The following is a 25,814-nucleotide window of genomic DNA, read 5'->3' on the forward strand; positions in this document are numbered from 1 at the left end:
CAAGACTTTTCCCCAAGTGCAGATGTCAGAGGAAAGAAAGATCGGGCATGTTATATAAGATGCCTGATTCTCTCCTTCCACCAAAGCCTCGTCGCTGCTGGAGGAGTCTTACAACGACTTTTATCCATCTCTGGAGAAACCGGTTGGAAGAAATAATTGTCGGCCGGAAGCTAAGGCCTTATTCACACTAACGTGTTATACATCCGTTCTACGCGCGTGATTTTCACGGGAGTCGCATGGACCTATGTTAATGAATGGGGCCGTTCAGACTGTCAGTGATTTTCATGCAGCGTAAGTGCGCTGCGTGAAACTCATGACATGTCCTATATTTGCCCGTGTTTCGTGCTGCACAAACCCATTGAAGTCAATGGGTGCGTGTAAATCGCGCTCGGCACACGGAAGCACTTCCGGGTGCCGCGCGTGATTCACGCAACAGCAGTAAAATAAATAAATGAATGAAAACAGAAAAGCACCACGTAAACATAAAACCAGAGTGTCATCATGATGCCGGCTGTGCGAAAATCACACAGCCACGCACAATATGCTGATGAGACACGGACCTTTTCCGCGCGCAAAATGCAGCAGTTTTTGCACGCGCAAAATGGACACATCTGTGTGAATAAGGCCTAATACTGTGATAATGAAATCCTGTATAGAACGTTTGGTGCTTGTGCACAGATTTTTTTCAAGCATTCTTGCTGCCACAGTTAGGCCCCATGCACACGAACGTGCTTTTGCGGCCGCAATTCCCTCTGCATCCACGGGAGAATTGCGGCCCCATTCATTGCTATGGGGCCATGCTCACGACCGTAGTTTTTACGGTCCGTGCATGGCCCGGGAGCCCGCACCGCAGAAAGAACGGACATGTCTTATTACGGTCGTCTTCTGCGGTCCAGGCTCATTGAAAATAATGGCCGTGGCCATGTGCATGGTCCGTGATTTGCGGGCGGTTCGCAGCTGTTAGTCCGCTGCCGGCCGACCCGAAAATAGGTTGTGTGAACATACCCTTAAATAAACAGCCCCCCCCCCATATTACAGAAGTAGCCAATGAAGGACAATGCTGAGGAGAATGCGGCCATGTGCCTGGCCGATCTATCACCCACAAGTGAACCTGCAGCCGGGTATCCGTGGGATGAACCAGTAGATGTGACTTGTGTACTCGTCCGCTTTCTCCTTCAGGATAGGAAATCTTTGCTGACACAACAATCAGTTGACACATATTTGATTATAGTAAATCTCCAGATCGTTTCCTTTTCATCCTCCACACACATTCACAGCACAATGGCCTCACGTCTGCAGGGTGAATTGGCGCTGATTTTAGCATCAAAAGTTTGTTTTTTTTAGTTTTTTTATGTGTTTTGGATGGAGATAAAATCTGTGAAAATAAGAATGGTTTATTATTTCATCGGTTAATAACATCTCTGCCTTTATTGCTGCCATTTATTTATGACTCGTGCTCAATCCAATATTGGTTGGATGTGATTCTTATCTCGTCAACTTCCCAGCAAAGGTGCAAATCAAGAATAAAGTACTAATAGTAAATGTCAATGTGTAAACCCTCCAGTCCGAAATATAACTCGCCATAATATTACTGGAACTGGACCACATGTGCTAGATCCGCAGTGTCCCGCAGATTATGGGTGGTCTTTCACTGGAGCCCCCCAGCAATTACTGGGCACTCGTGTCCCATGCTGTGAAAACCGTGTCCTCCAGCACAAAGTCTGATTTTTATAGTGTTTCTACCCTCTGGTTAATAGAGAAGAAGTCCATATTTAACTCTTCACACCCCAGGATGTAAAAAATATGTTCAGAGTGGGATTATATTTTATAGGGTAACTAAACGTTCAATGGATATAAGGGAATTGAAAATGTGTCACAGAAAAGTCTAGATCAGGGATGGTCTTCTCTGCATCTCACCGTGTATGTGCCAATGTGGGTGCCAATAGTCCTGCCGGTCCATCATGTTATGCGCAGATTCTATCCGTATGTCAAGTGACTATCATCGCATGTGTGGCCAGAAAATAATCAACGCAAGGAATATACTGCAAGGATCATCAGATCATTGTCAGGCGTGCCCAAACATCTCTGTGGCAGATAACCAGCGTCAGCTTGTACTTGTGATCATCTGCCAAACACAGCAACAGGTGCAAATGTGAAGTGACCTTAGAAGCTGCCGCTCTGGTACGATGATCAGTGGATGGGAAAAGCCTCTATGTCTCCAGCCAGAAGGCCTGATATATGCAGAGAATAACCCCCAACCCCTGTGGTCCTGAAATCATAGAGCAAGCACAACCCCCTCAATAACTGTGGTCCTGAAATCATAGAGCAAGCACTACCCCCTCCCCATGTGGTCCTAAAATCATAGAGCAAGCATTACCCCCTCCCCATGTGGTCCTGAAATCATAGAGCAAGCACTACCCCCTCCCCATGTGGTCCTGAAATCATAGAGCAAGCACTACCCCCTCCCCATGTGGTCCTGAAATCATAGAGCAAGCACTACCCCCTCCCAATGTGGTCCTGAAATCATAGAGCAAGCACAATACCCCCAACCCCTGTGGTCCTGAAATCATAGAGCAAGCACTACCCCCTCCCCATGTGGTCCTGAAATCATAGAGCAAGCACTACCCCCTCCCCATGTGATCCTGAAATCATAGAGCAAGCACAATACCCCCAACCCCTGTGGTCCTGAAATCATAGAGCAAGCACTACCCCCTCCCCATGTGGTCCTGAAATCATAGAGCAAGCACTACCCCCTCCCCATGTGGTCCTGAAATCATAGAGCAAGCACTACCCCCTCCCCATGTGGTCCTAAAATCATAGAGCAAGCATTACCCCCTCCCCATGTGGTCCTGAAATCATAGAGCAAGCACTACCCCCTCCCCATGTGGTCCTGAAATCATAGAGCAAGCACTACCCCCTCCCCATGTGGTCCTGAAATCATAGAGCAAGCACTACCCCCTCCCAATGTGGTCCTGAAATCATAGAGCAAGCACAATACCCCCAACCCCTGTGGTCCTGAAATCATAGAGCAAGCACTACCCCCTCCCCATGTGGTCCTGAAATCATAGAGCAAGCACTACCCCCTCCCCATGTGATCCTGAAATCATAGAGCAAGCACAATACCCCCAACCCCTGTGGTCCTGAAATCATAGAGCAAGCACTACCCCCTCCCCATGTGGTCCTGAAATCATAGAGCAAGCACAACCCCCTCAATAACTGTGGTCCTGAAATCATAGAGCAAGCACAACCACCTCCCCATGTGGTCCTAAAATCATAGAGCAAGCACTACCCCCTCCCCATGTGGTCCTGAAATCATAGAGCAAGCACTACCCCCTCCCCATGTGGTCCTGAAATCATAGAGCAAGCACAACCCCCCCCCCCCACACTGCTGTGGTCCTAAAATCATAGAGAAAACACAACCCCCTCTGTAGTCCTGAAATCATAGTGTAAACCCCTGCTGCGTGTTTTATGTAGGTTCCTACCTCAGTGCAGTACTAATGTAATCTGTTCCTGTAGTGATAGCATATAATCCTATATATAAAACCTTATCAATTCTGGACCTTTTTTTACCATGATAAATGAATAAAGACAGTAGTAATATCACCGAATATTAGCCTTACCCCGGCAGCCACCGTGCACAGTATTTCTCTTGTATACTGGGACATAGCATATTTGTAGCTTGTCGCCATTGTCACCCATGTTTTCTCCCCCTGTCAGCTCTGCCTGGCAGTCAATCCCTGTCAGTCCCTCCGAATAGCCAGGGAGGAGATTTATTCACCTCTGCTTGTAGAGTGGGACATGACCAGGTATTAGTGACTCAATGATTGTGTCTATCAGGGGCAGAACCTTCTACTCGTTAATACGGCAGCTCAGAAGTAGCTACGGAACTCCTCTAGGAATGACATTACTGTTATCCTGGGACAGGTCATGCACTGCATTCACATTTACTCAACATTTATTGTGTAGTAGAAAATAAAATACAATTAGGGTATGTTCACACACAAAATAAAAACCGTCTCAAAATACGGAGCTGTTTTCAAGGGAAACAGCACTTGATTTTCAGTCGTGTTTTTCGCAGCGTTTTTAATGGCCGTTTTTGGAGCGGTTTTTCTATAGAGTCTATGAAAAACGGCTCCTGAAACGGCTGACGAAGTGACATGCACTTCTTATTCGCGGCCGTTTTGAAAAACAGAACAGAGCGCAGTTTTTCCCATTGAAATCAATGGGCAGATGTTTGGAGGCGTTCTGCTTCCGATTTTTCAGGACGTTTACAACCCAAAAACGGCTGAAAACACTCCATGTGAACATACCCTTATTAGTTAAATATAAAACACATATAAGATCTTTGTGATGAAGTGAAATGATACTCGATGCTTCAAATTCAGTCCAAATAATCTGAACTTGACATTTATGCTACAAGTTAGCAACTTCCAAGGATACAATGAAGCTGGAGATTGATGTTATTTTGTGATGGGATTGTCCAACAGTTGATACTCTCTTGTGGTCAGCTTAATATTTCCACCATTTCACCAGCGTTACAAAAACATTTTCTGATTTCCTTGTAGAAGCCTCCATAAAAGCTGTTAGAGAACCCACATGGACATAAGGTCCTTGTACACAGCCCAATATGGGTCATAGATACATTTCCATCTTGTCGGCAGCACATCGCCTGTTTACACATGGAGGGAGGCTGCCGACTAGCGACCATTTTTTTGACCACATAAATGAACTGATCGGCTGATGAACGCTTGATCACCCGATCATTGGCCCGTATAACAGGGTCAATAGGTTCATGCTGAAGAACTGGTGACCCTGTGAGTGTCGCCAATTAGGAGTTCATCAATGTAAGGTGATTGTTGAGATGATTCTCTTTCTCCTCACCACACTTCTCTGGCTTTACATTTCTATCACCTCCACATGACTCACAGATCTAATTCCTAGGTTACTGGCCTCACCCTGGCATTGTTTACCAATTAAAAAAAATACTTAAAAGATCACCTACTGCTTATAAAATCACAATGTCTCAACTTGTACACAACCCGTGCGCGGATAAAGAAGCCGCACTGATTTACCGTAGCAAAATCCAACCACGTCCGCAAAAAATGGACTGGAGATGGAGAGTCCGCAGATCTGAACCCATGTATAGAATCTCTCCTCTAGGACTGTGTCGTTTGATTCCGGGCAAGGAGACCTCTTCATAGGGTTGGTTTGAGAGAACTTTTATTTCACACAGTCCTATTAAAGGGGTTGCTGTGTTAGGTAACAAACGTTCGAGAGCGGGGTCTCCTGTTCATAAGTCAGAGAGGACAATCGCTGACCAGTAGCGGCTCTGACTCATGGACTTGAACTGCTCATAGACAATCATTCATCTGGGATGCCGCTACAGGGGACACTTGGTGAATCTTCCCCGGGCTAAATCACATGTTTTCCAGGGATTTTGGATTAAAGGGCATGTCTGTGATGGGACGAGTCCTTTAATGTTCATATTAATGCGCCTCAAAATGACGCAGTAATGAGCAGTGTTTTGTTGCGAATTTAGAAATGTGTTTTGGCAGAACATAAACTTTTCTTGGAACTTTTCCATTAGGGGAATATTCACATAGTTCGGTCCACAATTCAGTCAAATTGCAGCTTATTGCTACAATTACCACAAAATAGCGTAAAAAAATGCAGCAGGTTTTTTTTAAATCACGGCACAACAGCAGCATTTTGCGACAATTTTGCGTTAATCGCAGGAATAAACCACTATTTGAACAAACAGTGTGAATATACCATAAGCGCATTGATCACGAGACTGCCCCAATGGTTCCCTATAGATGTAGTGATCATCAGACTGCCCCAATGGTTCCCTATATTTACAGTGATCATCAGACTGCCCCAATGGTTCCCTATAGATGTAGTGATCATAAGTCTGCCCCAATGGTTCCCTATAGATGTAGTGATCATAAGTCTGCTACTACGTGTCTCTCTCAGTGTCTTTGTTACCATTAAATGCTATGTAAACCTTTGAAAGGGATTTTTTTTTAAAAAAAAAGGTCAATCAGTGTGTTTTGTGCAACTTTACAATTAGTTTTTATTAAAAATAATTTTTACTATGCCCCTCAACCCAAAAGTGGGGTCTCTTTGGGATCCTTCCACCTTCCATGCTCTATATCCCGAACCATCACAAAAAACTGCTGTACTCTGTCTCTGCGGCTGCCAGGAAGGCGATTCTCCAGGTCTGGATAACTAACACCCCCCCCTAAACATCGTATCTTCCTAGAAAAACTATCCTACCTTTTCCGCATGGATTGGGTGGAAACCTCCCTCCGGAAGAGCACAAAACTGAGTGATTTTTCAAGCTGTGGGAGAATTGTATACCTCTCTTACCACTTTACATTAAAGAGGCTCTGTCACCAGAATAAAAATGCTCTATCTCCTACATCAGTTTATCGGCGCTGGAATGTAGTTACTATTTTAAAAACGATGTTTTTTAACAAAGTTATGGCGTTTAGAACATTTATGCAAATGAGGTCCTTAATGCCCAACTGGGCGTTTTTTAATTTTCAACCAAATGGGCGTATGACAAAGAGGTGTATGACGCTGGCCAATCCGCATCATACACCTCTCTGCCTTACACCCAAGCTAGATTCACTGAGCAGCGTGATCTCGCGAGACCGCGCTGTGACGTCACTTCCATCCCTGCGTCTGAAGACAACATCTTTCGTCTCCCTCCAGGCCGCTGCTGCTGCTACTACCGCAAAACGCCCATAAAAGCTCCGTGTGTCATCACCATATGATGCGTGGATGTGTGATTTCCGCGCAGCCGCCATCATTATGACACTCTGTATGTTTGTAGCACGTGGTGCTTTTCTGTTTTCATTTATAGTTTTGACTACTGTAGCGCGAATCACGCGCGTCACACGGAAGTGCGTCCGTGTGCCGTGCACGGTTTTCACGCACCCATTGACTTCAATGGGGGCGTGATGCGCGAAATACGGACAAATATAGGACATGTGAGTTTTACGCAGCGGATATACGCTGCGTGAAAATCACTGACAGTCTGAACGGCCCCATTGACTAATATAGGTCCGTGCGACGCGCATGAAAATCACGTTCGTCTGAATAAGCCCTTACCCTAACGTAGATGTCAACAACATATTTGCTTATCTCTTCCGTAATTTTTTTTGATCATGACAGAATATTCCTCTCAGAATTTTGTGGTGACTTCACTACCACTCCAGCACCCACACTTTCAACTGCCTGAAGTGGTTGTCTCATGAAGACCACCCTTTTCTGTATGGCCTATTAGGCGAGAGTTCTCCTGCTCGGGTCCCACCTCAATGAGTCACAACTCATCCATGGATGACATGGTCCTTTGAATGGCCAGCGTGTAATACTACATTTGGCCTGTAGTGGATGTAAGAGAAATGTGTGGTTGGCTGCAGCGGTAACAGCTGATCACTGGCGGATTCTGAAGCTGGACCTGCAGGGATCAGCTGAGCAATCTAGAAAGGGGTTCTCTTCATGAGGCCCCCCCTTTATCTGTTTAATGTGTGTAGGTCATAGTGAACCCGCCTGTCAGAGCTGTGATGAGAGTTACCATCTGATAAAGCCTTTGTTTCCAATGTTGGCAATTATATAATAATTGTTTTTCTGGAGGGACGACCATGGAGCTTCCTCTACATGATCATGTACATTGAGATTCACATTCGCAACTAATTCATTTAAATTGCCTTTTTATTTCCAAAATATTCAGTTCTAGAAAAAAAAGTGAGGCCACCGGGTAATAACATTACTGATCTTGCAATTTAAAGATAATGGGAGCAATAAGGAAGTTCTTGTAATCATTTATTCAAAATTCTGTCACATTAATCTCTTGATTATCCAGTGACGTCAGTCTAGGAGTAGCACTCGGTGACCTCGGGATATGACGGCTGTGTCATGGCTTTACTAATGAGAGACGGACACTTCCCCTGCTTTCTTTGGACTGTAGAAGTGTCTTGGACACCTCCTTGCAGTAAGGATGGTGATACTGGAAAATCGGGTAAAACTAGGTACATGGCAACAAGAGCTCGACAGAGAACAACTGGGGTGAATAATCCGTCTGAACCGAATTTCTTCCAGCGCAGTTACTAAACTCCATTCAGCTCGAGGTCTCTGTAACTTTGGAGCCATTTTAAACAACATGTTAGACATGTTAACAACCCCCTAATATAGTGAAATTAGGGCAATCACCCCCTTTAAATATCATAATGTTACAATAATAGACATCTACTTGTGGGAATATAACAATCCCCCCCCCCCCCAGGTTCCTGATTACCCCATTATTTTATAACTGAATAGTTTTACAACTTTCTCATATACTTTGTGTTCCGACTCCTCACTTTCATTTCTCTTTCCCAGGCATACATAGTTCTGCTGTCAGCCGAGAAGCGGATATAGTTGTATTCAGTCTAGACAATGCTCTGTGAGCTAAACAGCCCGGACTCTAGACTGATACATTGTAGCAAATTACCACAGAGATTTGTTCAGCCACTGCTGATGTATTTCGCTTACAGAACATTGTCTAGACTGGATACAATGATATCCACTTCTTAGCTGAGAGCAGGACTAGGTAGGTACATGTTTGCAGCCACTGAATATAAACAGGCATGTTCTCATTCACTGACAGCAAACTAATATCTTAAAAGTGGTGCGAAATTTTTATAAAAAGACTACAAGAAGTTGTAGAACTCTTCATTCTACAGTGATTACATTTCATTTACATAAAAATAGAAAACCCCTTTTCATTTTGATCAGTTTCATTGTCTTACGTTCTTTACTTTTTGCTACGTCTTGTACAGCAGCTACTGAACTTTGTCACAGCATCAAAAACGATTAAGTGTGGCTGAAACTTGGATGACATCTTTCGAAACCGGCTTAGGTTCAGTGTTCAGTGGACTGTCACTCAGGGCTGATTGATCGCCTTACGCTCCATTGTTTGACAGAACGATTAATATTTCTGTTTCGTTATTTACTTGTTAGTTTCCTAGCAACATTGCATTGTTATTTTCTCAGCACCTGCCCTCACACTCACCTCATGGTTGTCACATCTGGCAACACAAAAATAGCAGAAAGAAAGCTGTTTGGAGAAGCAGAAGAATCACGTCAGGAATGTTGCTGAATGGCATTTGGTTAGTCTAATTGTACTGAAGAAATCACAAAGAAATGCAAATATTTTCTTTTGCCTTCTTTTTCATGTGAGACGCAGCTCAGCCCTATTCACTTTAATAAAGCTGAGCTGCAATACCAGACGTAACCTACGGACAGGTGTGGCGCTGTTTCTGTAAGGAAGCAGCCATGTTTTTCTATTAATGTAGTAAGTATCTCTGTTGTGAGTAGTAGTTGAGTCCATCTTCTTGGAGGACTAGATTAAATGCAGATGAATCTGTATCAATTCAGCTGTTAGAAACCCACAGCTGTGAAAATTTCAGGTCAGGATGGGTTTTTAGCCTCTGGATGTAGACAAGACAGGACGGACAGCAAGCAGAGATCTTGAAAAGGAGAACTTGAAACATAAAGTCTATTAGAAAGTTGCAGAACTTTTTGTTGTACGCTGGTCTTTACCTAAAACCTGAAAATCCATTTAAAGGCCCACGGGGCAATGATTGGGCGAACGAAAGCTCGTTCATTTTTTATGCAGCCCTAAAAATCATCCTTGGCAGCACGTCTCCCTCAACCGGATGTGCCGCTGACAATATGTAAACTGAGGGGACAGAACGACTGTAGTAACGATCATTAACCCCCGTACAGTTTGCCTCAGCCAGTGTAAAAGAGCCCTCGAACGAGCGCTGATCGACCTGCTGTTATCGGCGATTGGTATGGACCAGAAACTGTCCGTGTAAGAATCCAGCGTAAAGTAACTGCAGTAATTCATGATCACAGCTGCTGCTGACCGGAACTAAAGGGGGTTTTACACTTCACGATTATCGGGCAGACGAGTGTTCATATAACGCTCGTTGCCGATAATTCTCCTGTGTAAACGGGAACGATCAGCTGATGAACGAGTAAACGCTCAATGATCTGCTGATCGCATCGTTTTAAAAATGAAAATATTATATTTGTCGGCAGCTCATCTTGGTGTGTAAACAGGGAGACGCGCCGCCGACATGATGATAATATTCAGCCAATGCAGCGAGCGCCGATCAACGAGTCATCGCTGATCGGCGCACGTTTGCTCCTGTCACACGGAGCTATGGATGGGGACGAGTGGTCGTTACTCCCCATCCATAGCTCCGTGAGACAGGAGCAAACGTGCGCTGATCAGCGGTGACTCGTTGATCGGCGCTCGCTGAATATCGGCCGGTGTAAAAAGCCCTTAACTCCACTGACATTATCTGTATTTACCTGGGTCGGAGATTGCTTTATCAATACGGGACTGTTAGGCCCTGTTCACACAGAGTTTTTTTGCAGCCAGAAAAATCTGCCTCAAAATACCGTCTTGCATTTTGAGGCAGTTTTTGACCTGCCGCATGCTTTTTGCTGCGTTTTTTGGCCGTGGGAGGTCAGAGACGGAAACGCCCAAAGAAAGGGCATGTCGCTTCTTTTTCCCGCGAGCATTTTTCCCGCTTATGGGAAAAAAAAACTCTGCCTCCTATTGAAATCAATGGGAGGCAATTTCAGCGGTTTTCAACGCGGTTTCTGCGGCAAAAAAACAAGGCCTACACCTATACATATGTTTCAGACGATGACCGTGACAGAGGAGTCCGCTCTGGACACTACACCGCAGCAGTGATCTCTGTAGTGGAAGGCCAGCCGCGAAGGAAAATCCGGTATAAGTCACCGAGGACTAAACCCCAGGAGGAACGGATAACTGGAACCTCCACAAGCCCCTCCGTATTCTGCACGCATCTAGTGCAGCTTTCTGTTCTGTGTAGAAACATCAATGTTGGAATCGCAATCCCATAAAATAACACGGATGTTGCTGCTTTCACGCCTGTTTCCCTTACGGCAGATTAATGCTCATCAATTTATCAAAAGCTTTGACATCTAATTGAGCAAGACAATGCTGGATTGTTCATACCTACCCCCCAGGGATAAACAATTCAGCTTCTGATCGCCGTGCAGGAAACATTCGTACTGGAAAATAAATGTCATCTGCTTCTTTTGAGCTTTCCTTGAAGACTCCATAACCAGTACTGGAGAGGAGCGAAGCTTTTTACCTGATTCTCAGATTCCCAGTTCATAGAATATAATGGGAGGATCGATTTAGCTTGTTATTCTTATAAATTCGCCAAAAGAAAATCTCAAACCAGACAAATTTATTCCTCCGATGCAGCATAATGACCAACGAGACATTCACTGATCTGTAACCAGCCTATTCAGTCACATAGACACATGGGGCAGCGATGACCGGGTATTGTATGTAACCAATAGTAACATGAGACACATGGGGCAGCGATGACAGGGTATTGTATGTAACCAATAGTAACATGAGACACATGGGGCAGCGATGACCGGGTATTGTATGTAACCAATAGTAACATGAGACACATGGGGCAGCGATGACCGGGTATTGTATGTAACCAATAGTAACATGAGACACATGGGGCAGCGATGACCGGGTATTGTATGTAACCAATAGTAACATGAGACACATGGGGCAGCGATGACAGGGTATTGTATGTAACGAGTAGTAACATGAGACACATGGGGCAGCGATGACCGTGTATTGTATGTAACCAATAGTAACATGAGACACATGGGGCAGCGATGACCGGGTATTGTATGTAACCAATAGTAACATGAGACACATGGGGCAGCGATGACCGGGTATTGTATGTAACCAATAGTAACATGAGACACATGGGGCAGCGATGACAGGGTATTGTATGTAACCAATAGTAACATGAGACACATGGGGCAGCGATGACCAGGTATTGTATGTAACCAATAGTAACATGAGACACATGGGGCAGCGATGACCGGGTATTTTATGTAACCAATAGTAACATGAGACACATGGGGCAGCGATGACCAGGTATTGTATGTAACCAATAGTAACATGAGACACATGGGGCAGCGATGACAGGGTATTGTATGTAACCAATAGTAACATGAGACACATGGGGCAGCGATGACCGGGTATTGTATGTAACCAATAGTAACATGAGACACATGGGGCAGCGATGACCGGGTATTGTATGTAACCAATAGTAACATGAGACACATGGGGCAGCGATGACCGGGTATTGTATGTAACCAATAGTAACATGAGACACATGGGGCAGCGATGACCGGGTATTGTATGTAACCAATAGTAACATGAGACACATGGGGCAGCGATGACCGGGTATTGTATGTAACCAATAGTAACATGAGACACATGGGGCAGCGATGACCGGGTATTGTATGTAACGAGTAGTAACATGAGACACATGGGGCAGCGATGACCGGGTATTGTATGTAACCAATAGTAACATGAGACACATGGGGCAGCGATGACCGGGTATTGTATGTAACCAATAGTAACATGAGACACATCGGGCAGATTTATTTAATAATGACTAATGCCCCATGCACATGACCTTAGTTTTCTGCCGTAATTATGAATCAGGTAATTAAGATGAAATTGCGGATCCATTCATTTCTATAGGCCAGGGATGATGGGGGTTATATACAGGGTTGATGCGTGTAATATACAGGGATGATGAGGGTTATATACAGGGTTGATGATAATTACAGGGATAATGGGAGTTATATATGGGAATGATGGGTGTTATATACAGGGATGATGGGGGTTATATACAGGGATGATTGTGGTTATATACAGAGATGATTGGGTTACATACAGGGATTTTGGGGGTTATATACAGGGATGATGGGGGTTATATACAGGGATGATTGTGGTTATATACAGAGATGATGGAGGTTATATACATGGAAGATGGCTGTCTATTATATACAGAGATGATGGTGTTCTGGTACATGCAGGGATGACGGGGGTTCTCCTCTGCTCGTTGTTGAAACGGGGTTAGGCCAGTATGTATTTTATTATTTTTATTAGGCACTATTGGGGCTGTATGGGGGCAGTTTCGTGGGTATATTATGTACAGTAGTATACAGCCGGCTCAGGGGGTATATATTTAATGGCGTGGCATGCAAAAAGGTGTGTGGCCTAAAAATAGTTTATTAATCGCTACCGAGGTTACATGTTCAATTAATCGTGATTTTGATTTAGGTCATAATCGCCCAGCCCTACTTTAGGGCGCGGTCAAATGTGGCAGATTTTGTTACAGAAAGTTCTTCTACTGAAAATCCGTTCTATTCATCTGAATGGAACTTGGAGAAATCCGCACAGTGGCAGCAGAAACGACCACATTCAGATGAATGGAACGGATTTTCAGTAGAAGAACTTTCTGTAACAAAATCTGCCACATGTGACCGCGCCAGGAAAGGTTTAGATAGGGGAGATTACCTGCGGATTTTCAGACGGATAATCTCCAGCATATGAGATTTAAACAAATGTCATCCACCGGCTGCAGAAAAAAATCTGACCCCAGTACCAGCAGCAAGTAACCCCAAGTAGTTATCATTTACACGTTGCAGAATTTTTCTGCATGTAAATTGACCTGCGGTGCGGATTTTAAAATCCACTTCATGTCAATGTATCTTGCGTTTCCATCTCGGAATCGGACAAGTTTGTAAAAAGAAAAAATGCACCAAAATAAGCAGCATTAAAATTGCTCCTATTCCTGCATCCAAATGTAAAAACCACACCTAGAAACGCATCACAAAACGCAATATTAGGCGCAGGTTTATCTGCGGTTTTTATTGCAGAAAGTGGTGCAGATTTTGCGGCGTTTTTCACAATGTTGGGAGTTGGTGACGTCTCCCCTGAAAAACGCAGCAATTCTGTCCACTTTCCGCAGCAGGAATTGACAAGCTGTAGTCCGAAAAATACGCACCGCAGGTCAATTTCTGCTGAGAATTTTTACGCAGCGTGTGGATGAGATTTGTTACATCTCACCCACTATTCTGCTACCGTATCCTGATGCGTATTTTGGGTCCGCAATTCCAGACGTAAAATACGCAGCAATTCCGCTGCGTGTGAACGAGCCCTTACAGTTCTACCGAGTGATACGGAGGTGAACGTGGCACGTGCTCTGTATTTATAAAGCCATTGTTTGCATTTTTTCTCTGTCTCCACGTTTTCATAGCGCATGTTTTCTTGTACGCCAAAAATGTCTAGTCAGATCAGGAGTTCGCTGTAGATGTAATTTTTTTTCCCGCCACCAAACAGATAGGCCCACATTTACTACGACTGGTGTATCCTGGTGAAGGAGATTGCTGAAGTGATTGGTGCCAAATTGGAGAATCTTGTACTGTCATAAAGTAAAACCTTCAGGTGTAGATTTGCTTCACAATTTGCTCCATCTCCACCCATTTTTCTCGATAAGTGTGGCCTGAGCTACATCTATACGAAGACAACGTTCACGTTTCCAAATTTGACAAGTGACGAGAAATTTGTCGCACATCGCCGCGGTGTAAACTGCATAATGTGGGCCGTACTTTTCATAAATATTTTCTGTCGTTTATGTTTTTGTAATGTTATTTTTTTCATATTAATGTATCCTTTGTTGCAGGAAAGTGTCCATAACGCCCAGCATCCTATGTGAAAGTAAATCGTAAAAAGTATCACTGTGGGAGAGCTCGAAGCTGGTAAGATTTTGGAGCATTCATTTTTTGAGCCGCACTGTCGCAGTCTGTACTGTAATATCACAAAGGGAGGGGCAGTAAAGGAGAATATTATTATGTTTCATGAACGGAGGTTGATGCACCATAACTGTATTACACGGTAATAATTTTACAATGTCAGTGAATGGAAACATTCTGATTTACATCTAAAGGAATGAAAACCCAGACAGTACCTAATTCTTCTCACAGCTCAGGGTTTCTTTCACTTGTATTCAGTCTAGACAATCCTCTCCGTTAGCTAAATAAAACAGCAGCAACAATCTCTCCTGTCCTGATATTTTGGTTCAATGTATCAGTTTAGGCATAATTAATCAGTCTGGAGTCTGCGCAATTCACAGAGAATTGACAAAACGAAAAATATAATTGTAACAGCAGAATTAGATGAGAATCAGTTCTCAGCCTTTGGGCTTATTTACACGAATGTGTATTACGTCCGTGCAACGCGCGTGATTTTCACACGTGTCGTACGGACCTATGTTAGTCTTTAGGGCCGTGCAGACAGTCCGTGAGTTTTGCGCAGCGTAAGTCCGCTGCGAAAAACTCACGACATGTCCTATATTTGTGCGTTGTTCGCGCATCACGCATGCCTCACGCATGAAAATCACGCATGCCTCACGAAAGCACTTCCGTGGGACGCGCGTGATTTGCGCAACAGCTGTCAAACTTTGAATGTAAACACCATGTGCTTTTCTGTTTACAAACATCCAAACGGAGTGTCATAATAATGGCGGCTGCGTGAAAATAACGCATCCACGCATCATACGGAGCTGTTAAGTGCCTTTTGCGCACGCAAAACGCCACGTTTTTTGCGTGCGCAAAATGCACACGCTCGTGTAAACCCGGCCTTTGGCTGTAAACATGATTGTTCCAATTCACTGACAGCAAGCAGAGGCGTTGAAAACGGTGAAGTTTTGAAGCCCAAAGTATATTAGAAAGTTGCTGATGTTTCCACCATGAGGTGGATTTCTCTTCCATAACTTGGTGCGAAGAGTTTCATGGACATACAGCATGAGAGGTCCTGCAGGAAGGTGTGAAAATGATGAGCATTGAAGTAAACATCTTGAGAGTTGTTGTTCTTTGCTGACATTTGAACTGATGAAGAATGTGATAACTCATGGTGACATGTACAGGACACACGTGGCTGCGATCCGCCATCAGTACGGACATTCTGAGGATCCTGCAGACGCTTTCGGCTGTAATTGCTATTGCCTTGTGATTAATGACTTTTCCCCTTTAAAATGATTAAACGCTACCGTGTGACACAAGCGCTAATACAGCCCGAGCCGACTGCTGGTAAACGCCATCCGTGTGCGGACGCATTTAAAGGGCTTCACTTTCCATTTCCCTAGTATCAACATTAAGATATATGGAGGCATTTCCCCCATTCTCACATTTCTCAACATCTGCATCTTTCTGCTGAAAGCAAAAAACCTGTGATTTATCAAGACACATGTTTAGCAGCGAGCGATAGAGCGCGGTCTGCGGCCGTCCTGCGAGCGGCTAACGGGGCCTGGATCATTTTATTCAACGCCATTTAATTCCACAACGAGAACATTTACATGGAAATAATCTCTATATTGATAAATGTTACATCATTAGGCCTCATGTACACGGCCGTGCCCGTAATCACGACCCGCGATTGCTAGCACGGCCGGGCCGCACTTTCGGGCCATGCTCCCATACAAAGTATGGCAGCACGGGACGTAAAAAACGAAAAGTAGGACATGCTCCATATTTCCCGGCACGGTTCTACGGCATGGACACCTATCCATAGCGATGCGGAAAGGTGTCCACGGCCAATAGAACCGGACGCGTCCGCAATTACGGAGTTTTTTTAGGGTCGTCTGCACGGGGCCTTAGATCAGGAATACACAGAAGCTTTCTGAGCATTTTACTGATGAAACGTGATACCAGAACGTGTGAGAGCAGCCGCAGATTATCTGTAGTCCGGCCGATAAGAAATGTAGCTATAAATAAAGATGTTTTGTCATGAAATAATATAAACATAATTACTAAACCGCATACGTAATATAGTGTGTGTAATGTGGACTAGAGGAAAAGGCATAGAGGCTGCAAATTATAATCTGTGTAGAGGCTGCAAATTATAATCTGTGTAGAGGCTGCAAATTATAATCTGTGTAGAGGCTGCGCGGCGTCATCTGTGTAGAGGCTGCAAATTATAATCTGTGTAGAGGCTGCGCGGCGTCATCTGTGTAGAGGCTGCAAATTATAATCTGTGTAGAGGCTGCAAATGATAATCTGTGTAGAGGCTGCGCGGCGTCGTCTGTGTAGAGGCTGCGCGGCGTCATCTGTGTAGAGGCTGCAAATTATAATCTGTGTAGAGGCTGCAAATGATAATCTGTGTAGAGGCTGCGCGGCGTCGTCTGTGTAGAGGCTGCGCGGCGTCATCTGTGTAGAGCCTGCGCGGCGTCGTCTGTGTAGAGCCTGCGCGGCGTCGTCTGTGTAGAGGCTGCGCGGCGTCGTCTGTGTAGGGGCTGAGCGGCGTCATCTGTGTAGGGGCTGCGCGGCATCATCTATGTAGGGGCTGCGCGGCGTCATCTATGTAGGGGCTGCGCGGCGTCATCTATGTAGAGGCTCCTGCTGTAACCTTTCCATGTCCTTTAAACATCACTCATCATCCCCACGACACATGATTAGTGCATTTCCCTACAAGACAATGCGGCATTGTTATCTGTGCTTGTGTTTCACTGACACATTCTGTATGATGATCTGAGATATACCTCTCATTCTAGTCACACCCAAAATATTGTACAGAAAACAAGTGTAGCAATCGCCAGGTTTTCCTTTTTTATTTTATAAAGTGAAACAAACGTGCGCTTCATTATCCAGCTAATAATGATATAATTGCTGCTCGCACAGATACCACTGATAGTTAAAGGTCTCGCCATCAGAGTGTGAATGACAACACGAGAGGCTCGAAACATAATAAACAATAAAACAATTACATCCGTAAAGATAAATATTCAGCCCTATTATTACACTGGAGCCATAGCCCGGAGTCACTCAACCTTCCCAAACTTAAAGGGGCTTTCCACGACACAAGAATGTCTGTTAAAGGGGTTTTCCACCTTCTGACAACTGATGACCTCATCAGTATATCATCGGTGCGGGTCCGACACACAGACCCCGCACCGTTCAGCCGCTCTGGTGGCCTGTGGGCACCGGATGTTATGGCACATAATGCTATGTACGAAGTCTGAAGCAGTTGGCTCCGTGCACTGCATAGCGGCCGCGCTGCAGGTCCGCTCCTATTCACTTGAGCAGTGATCAGGTACTAATGACCTATCCGGTGGATAGGTCATCAGTAGGTGTAAAACCCCTTTAAGTCATTGACCAGGTTAGCAAATTGTAGGGAACAGATAGGGAGTGGGATCGCCGGATCAGGCTACACAGGGTTTGTGTGTATTCTGTAACCATAGAGACACAGGTCCGCTTACAAGCTGTAGATACAAAAGTTATTTTAATCAAGACGGTTTGTGAAGTTGTGTATATAAAGACGTTACCGTGTGAACCGCATAAAAAACATCTGAAAACCGCATGTATTTTTACCGCAATTGAAGGCCTTATTCACACGGACGTGTTTTACGCACAGACCTATGTTAGTCAATGGGGCCGTTCAGACAGTCCGTTCAGACATGTCCTATACTTGGCCGTGTTTCGCGCATCACGCACCCATTGAAGTCAATCGCACACGGCACACGGAAGCACTTCATTAATTTCTTTTTCTAAACATCAAAACCGCGTATCATAAGGATGGCACATGCATGAAAATCACGCAGCCACGCAGCAAACACTGATGACGCACGGAACTGCAACGCGCGCAAAACGCACACGTTCGTGTGAATAAGGCCTAACACATAAAATTCGGGTAAATATGCATGCAGTTTTCGGATGCATTTTGTTATGTGTTTTAATCGCAGTTGAACGGCAACGTCTGAATCCGCCCTACAAGTCACGTTTCATTGGACACATGGATTCTGGACATTTTTCAAGTCCAATAGACGAGACATTTTCAGACAGGGATTATTTGTGTTAAGGTCCAAGGAGCTGTGATATTTGTGCGGGAACATTTGTAGCGTTTATGGACGGGCTGCGCATGAATGGATTAACGAACAGCATCTCCTCCCATTGTGAAGAAGTCATGTGTGTCCATACAGCGATGGTCAGCGAGTCTTTGTAGCACCCCTCCCCCACTCTACAGTCCGTGCTCTAAGGTGTCACCAGGGTCGTTTTTTCTGTCTTTGCTTTAATTCACTGCGAGTCTTACCGGATGCTCGCGCTGCGGCAGCCAATAACACAGTCACATAGTTATTAATATTCAACAACGGTTTGTCAGGTTCGGCCTGTTGTATTCTCACTGTTTTTGTTATAGCAAGGCAAAAGAAATCCTGTGTGACGAAGTTTCCAGTGTGTCCTCATTCATGACTCATAAATGCCTAACAGCCTATTAGACCGGGTTCACACGGTGCGTTTTTGTTGCGTTTTTGGTTGGTGAACTCCCATTGGTAGACATTGGAGTTTATCTACCAAAACACAAATAAACGCATGCTAAAAACGCAACAAAAATGCACCGTGTGAACCCAGCCTAAAGGTTAGTCAATCCAATGCCTATGGGGGCCTGGGAGACCCACTGATGAGATTAGCTAAACTCCTATACATGGGCCAATGAATGGGGGAACAATTATTCGTACGAACGCTGGTTCCTGATCATTGCCCTGATCTTTTAGGGCCAGTTCACACAGAGTTTTTTGACACGGAAATCACGTCGGAAAACGCGCCAAAAAACGCCAGAAAATGCCTCTCATTGACTTCAATGGGAAGCGGAGGCGTTTTTTTCCCGCAAGCAGAAAAACTGGCTCGCGGGGCAAAGAAGGGACATGCCCTATCTTCGGGCGTTTACGCCTCTGACCTCCCATTTTCATCTATGGGAGGCAGAGAAAGCGTATTTCACGGCGTTTTATGCCCGTGAAGCTCAATGGCCGCGGCTGTAAATCAGCAGGCAGGCAGAGAAAAATCTGTCTCAAAATTCCAAATGGAATTTTGATGAAGATTTTCCTCCTGCAAAAAACTCTGTGTGAACTCGGCCTTATGCAGCCAGAAAAATGGTCACTTGTCGGCCGCACATCTCCCCGTGATAACAGAGAATTCGGACAAAATGCTAAATGTTTGAGGACGAACAATTGTATTAACGGACGTTCGTGGCAGTACTTGCGATAATTGCTCTGTTTGAATGGAGAAAACAAGTGCCGGTCAACAAGTTGTATTGTCCAATCATTTGATCCTTTGTCAGATTCTGTTGTACGGACCACAGTAACCGCAAACAACGCTGGGAGATTTCATGTCGGATGTCAGCATGCTGTATAAGGCCGGGTTCCCACGGGTCGGATACGCTGCGTATAAACTGCGCAGCATATATAGGATCATACTACTACTCTGCGCGTATTTTTATTATAATTTTTTATTTTGTCAACTTATCTTTTTGTTTTTAGTAAATATTAGTGAATGATGTCTTATTGCAGGGGTTGATAATTCGATTTTTATAACTTTTCCCAGCATTTGTGGCTACTGCTGCTCACTGATTGACTCAAATATTGTTGTTTTCAGTCATGACCACAAGGGGGCGCTGTGATAAGTTTTGCCATTTACTAAAGAAGTAAAAAGCACCTGAAATCACACTAAAAAGTCCTAACAAAACATGTCAGACTTACATAAACACAAGACTGAATGGAAGAAGCTACTACAATGCACCATAGATCTAATGCCTCCTTGTATGAATGGGCCCCTGATGTCAGTCCATTGAAAAAAACCTGCAGCGTTACAGCTGACTTCCTGCAGACACAAACACCAATTAACCCTTCCAATCACACTGAAGAACACAAAATATGAAATAAAACATGACAATCAAGAATAAAAGAAACCCAATGTCTGAAACACCAATACATCCTCTTAGGGCGGGTTCACACATGGCGGAATTTCACTTAAATTCCGCTGCGGACACTCCGCAGCGTTATTCCGCAGCGGAGCCGTTTCTCCATTGACTTTCACTTTAATTTAGCAGTGTTCGTTTACACGATGCGTACAATTCCGCTGCGGAGCATAGGCTGCGGAGCGGAATTTGGTGTCCGCAGCATGCTCTGTCTGTTGCGGAGCAGTGGCGGACTCATGGCGGAATTTCTCCATTGACTTCAATGGAGATTCAAAGTTCCGCAATGAAGTCCGCAGCTGTCATGCACATGTCATGTGTGCTGCGGATGCGTCTTGCTTTTTTAACTTGACATTTCTTCATTCTGGCTGGACCTATGTATTTCTAGGTCTACAGCCAGACTGAGGAAGTCAATGGGGCTCCCGTAATGACGGGAGCGTTGCTAGGAGACGTCAGTAAATAGTCACTGTCCAGGGTGCTGAAAGAGTTAAGCGATCGGCAGTAACTGTTTCTGCACCCGGGACAGTGACTACCGATCCCAATATACATGTATCTGTAAAAAAAAATGAAGTTCGTACTTACCGAGAACTCCCTGTTTCTGTCTCCAGTCCGGCCTCCCAGGATGACGTTTCAGTGTAAGTGACGGCTGCAGCCAATCACAGGCCAAGCACAGGCTGCAGCGGTCACATGGACTGCCGCGTCATCCAGGGAGGTCGGGCTGGATGCCGAAGGAGGGACGCGTCATAAAGACAACGGCCGGTAAGTATGAAATTCTTTTACTTTCACTAGGGAAAGTGCTGTCCCTTCTCTCTATCCTGCACTGATAGGGAGAAGGGAAGCACTTTTCCCGCAGTCCGCAGCAGCTAGTCCGCATCAATTTTCTGCACATTTTGTGCAGATCCGCAGCCGTAATCCGCAACCCGGATTAGGTGCGGCATTGATGCGGACAGTTGCGGAGGAATTCCGCCATGTGTGGTCATGCCCTTAGGCCCTGTTCACACAGCAGGATTTACATGCTGATTCTGACGCATCCTTTTTAGTTTTGAAATTGGTGTGAAAAACACGTATAAAAAGCCTTCCGTTGCTTTTACGGAATACCGCCCCGTTGTGTAGATGGGGCAGAATTTTCAGTGGGCAGAATTGTAAATCACCTTGCTGGATGTCACTTCTGAACGCGGATTCTGCCGAGTATCTGCCGTGGAAACTGCGTTGTGCAACCTCTGGCAAATTAGCCACATTGAGTTGGGGCTACTCTGTCAGCAGAAACGCAGCCGTTTTTACTGCAAAACTACAACAGAAAACTGAGGATCAGTCTCGGATTTCTGACGCGGTTTCTCGCCAATTGCACGGCAGATTTTTCAATATGAAACATCTGCCATGTAAATATAACCTTCCAGAAGCAAAGAAAAAGATGTTTAGAAAGATCTAGGAGCTGTCGCCCTCCGGACACGTCTGTCTTAGTAAATCCTTGTATTCCCCATGAAATAACAATTCTGGAGCCTCTTTTCCCAGGACTCTATGTTGTGCTGTTCCGCTGTTATTCCTCCTAGAAATCCATGAATAAATTGACCACTGGGTATTAGCAATTGGGCACTGTCCAATCAGTGTTGACCAAGTGAGACTGTAGGGACACGCCCCTTCGACAAGGGAATGGTATCACCCAGTTTTCAATTCATTCATTAATTTCTAGGAGGAATAACAGAGGAACAGCACAACAAAGTTCTAAAGGAAATATGTTCCAGAATTGTTATTTCATGGGGAATACAAGTATTTACTAACATAGACATGTCAGTGGGGGTGACCGGCCCCCTTTAAATTGCTCCTTGCACTCGTACACTAATCGCTGTACAATGAGTTCTGCATCTTTTTTATTGACTTTGTTTCACTTTCTAACAGTTTCAAGATATCTGCATGCTGTCAGTGAATGGTAATGTTGAGAGCTAAACTGTCTGCACACCAAGCCTGTGACCTGCACTGATACATTGTGACAAACTATCAGGATAGGATAAAGATTTGTGCTGCTGATGTGTTTCACTCACAGAGAATTGTCTAAACTGGATACAAATGTTACCAACCATCAGCGTTGAGAAGTATAAGGGCCAGTTCACACAGATTTTTTTGACGTGAAAACCACGTCGGAAAACACATTAAAAAAACAGCTGAAAATGCCGCGAGCGGAAAAATCGTCTCGCGGGAAAAAGAAGCGTCATGCCCTATCTTCGGGCTGTTACGTCTCTGACCTCCCATTGACATCAATGGGAGGCAGAGAAAGCGTTTTTGCCCGTGGCGCTCAATGGCCGCGAGCAAAAAACGCGGCAAACGGCTTGCAGGTAGATCAAAATCTGGAATTTTGAGGCAGAATTTTCTGCAAAAATCTCTGTGTGAACATAACCTTATAGGAGTACAGGTTATCTGACTCTGCATGTAAATAATGTTAGCATTTATTGACAGCAAGCAGAGATCTTGAATATGTTAAGAAATTTAAAGAGTCTCTGTCACCAGATTATAAATGCCCTGTCTCCTACATAATGTGATCGGCGCTGTAATGTAGGGAACAACAGTGGCTTTTAGTTTGAAAAACGATCATTTTTGAGCAAGTTATAAACAAATTTAGATTTATGCTAATTAGTTTCTTAATAGACAACTGGGTGTGTTTTTACTTTTGACCAACTGGGCGTTGTGGAGAGAAGTGTATGACGCTGACCAATCAGTGACCAATCAGCGTCATACACTTCTCTCCATTCATGTCCATCTGTATGTGACAGCACAGCGTGATCTCGCGGTGACGGAGCCTCTTTAAAGCACAATGGGGCCGATTTCCTAATCTGTATGCATCTAGAATGTCTCGAAAATGCACAATTCGGTGCAAGAACAGCTGTTTGCGCCACGCTGGACACTTCCAAAAAAAGACTAGAATAGACTTATCGCAGAAGGGGTGTGGCCTAGCAGTGAAGGGGAGTGGTTTATATGCACCAAAGTGCGCCAAATGAAAACTAAGCCAACCAAGAGGTGGTATGGGGAAGAGAAAAATGTCTAGCAATATGCGCCAAATTAATCATACAGCGTGTGCTACTGTGATAAATTTGGTGCAGCTTCAGACTGCCGGGTCCTAGGCCTCATGCAAACGACCGTAGTGGTGCGCGCGGCCGTGATTTGCGGCTCGGACGGCCGCGAATCACAGGTCGTGCACATTGCTGTGTACATTAATTTCAACGAGCCTGGACCTCAAAATGTGGCCGTAATAAGACGTGTCTGTTCTTTTTGCGGTCCGGGCTCCCGGGCACTGTCGTGTGCATGGGCCCATAGAAATGAATGAGGCCGCAATTCACCCGCAGATTTGGGGGTGAATTGTGGCTGCAAAAATACGTTTGTGTGCATGGGGCCTTAGTTTATGCTGTTAGTAAATCTTCCCCGATGTTTATTAGAAATGGCACAACTTTTCATTGAATGATGATCATACTTTATTTACAGGAGGCCGCGCCATTCCTTCTGCATTCAGCTGACGATGTTTGGTCTGAGGCCTCGTACACACGACTGTGATTCTTTGTCCATGTGATATTCACAATTTTGCAAGTAGCACAGGACATTTCTGTCTCCGAACCCCTCTGTATCCTCCGGACCCTTCTATCCTCCGGACCCCTCTGTATCCTCCGGACCCCTGTGTATCCTCCGGACCCCTCTGTATTCTCCGGACGCCTCTGTATCCTCAGTACCCCTCTATCCTCCGGACCCCTCTGTATCCTCAGGACCCCTGTGTATCCTCCGGACCCCTCTGTATTCTCCGGACGCCTCTGTATCCTCAGTACCCCTCTATCCTCCGGACCCCTCTGTATCCTCAGTACCCCTCTATCCTCCGGACGCCTCTGTATCCTCAGTACCCCTCTATCCTCCGAACCCCTCTGTATCCTCAGGACCCCTGTGTATCCTCCGGACCCCTCTGTATTCTCCGGACGCCTCTGTATCCTCAGTACCCCTCTATCCTCCGGACCCCTCTGTATCCTCAGTACCCCTCTATCCTCCGGACCCCTCTGTATCCTCAGTACCCCTCTATCCTCCGGACCCCTCTGTATCCTCCTACAGACCCCTCTGTCACATGACAGGAAGTCTCTGAATAAGTGAATCTGTCGTGGTTTCCTTGACAACCCCAGAGCAAGCACGATATTTTTACCACTGCAGCATTGAGGAGGAGAGAAGTACAGAATAAAGGTGATTATGGTCAATTTAAAATTGTTTCATACGTACAGAACCCCTTTAAAAATAAGTAGTGAAGAACATAGAAGGCATTTTAGTTTGGTCATCTGTGTTCCTGGACTGAGCCTAGAGAGTTGGTGATTCTGGTGGAGAATTGATACCAGACCTCCCAGCGGCGCACTTGTTGTAATAAAGGGTTAAACATTACCAATAATATGACGGACAGTTAGTACAACGAGTGCATCAATGTAGGGCTCCAATTCTTAGCTCAGATTCCGGCAGTTGTGGATCAGGAGCCGCAGTCGCTCTTTGCTGTGACTCAACCTACACGATGCGGGGACTCAGTCATGAGAAGCAAAGGTCTGCAAACAGCACTCCAGATCCGTGAGTCTGGGAGTCCAGCGTTCACTTACTGTACAGCTCTGTTCACATCAGCGTGGCCCTTCCGTTGGAGGTTTCTGTCGTGTTAACCCCTCAACGGAAAGTCAAATGGAAACCTTCGCTCCTGTTTGCAACACCATTGATCTCAATGGTGACGGAAACTTTGCTAATGGGTTCCGTTTGTCACCATTGTGAAAGGATTCCATCGTTTTGATGGAATCAATAGCACGGTCTAATCTTTCAGCCCAAAATACACTTACCCCTGTATTGGCATGAACTTTTCACCTTTTTGTTAACCGCTTAAGATGCCAATTGATTCTGCATGACTGTGTCCTGCTTACACTTCTGTTTCTAATACACAGCGATGAGGAGCCGCCAGGAATCTACGCCTCTCCCCCCCCCCCCCGCGCCTGTAGCCTGTAAGAGGGTAAAACTACAATCGGAAGCATCACTCTGATCTGATTATATAGCGTTATTATGATTCAGATAAGATCTCCCTGTAACTTCAAAAATATCAAATTTTATGCAAATAGCTGATGTGTTTGTAGCAACAAGAACCAAAACATTTTAAATGACTGAT

The 25,814-nt window shown here is 45.0% G+C and overlaps 1 protein-coding gene across 3 annotated transcripts in view; it reads left to right on the top strand.

Moving 5' to 3' along the window:
- ARHGAP32 (Rho GTPase activating protein 32) overlaps nucleotides 1-25,814 on the top strand; it is a 523,871-nt gene that overhangs the window by 87,440 nt on the left and 410,617 nt on the right. For 2 of the 3 annotated variants that reach the window (XM_075839129.1, XM_075839130.1), the window contains exon 2: nucleotides 14,607-14,682. The gene's annotated coding sequence lies outside the window, so the exon portion shown is untranslated. Of the gene's footprint in view, nucleotides 1-14,606; nucleotides 14,683-24,456; nucleotides 24,869-25,814 lie in introns of those variants that run through there. The other variant, XM_075839131.1, reaches the window with a different exon arrangement.

This window comes from Rhinoderma darwinii, chromosome 10 (genome assembly GCF_050947455.1).
Source record: "Rhinoderma darwinii isolate aRhiDar2 chromosome 10, aRhiDar2.hap1, whole genome shotgun sequence".
NCBI classification, from domain to species: domain Eukaryota; kingdom Metazoa; phylum Chordata; class Amphibia; order Anura; family Rhinodermatidae; genus Rhinoderma; species Rhinoderma darwinii.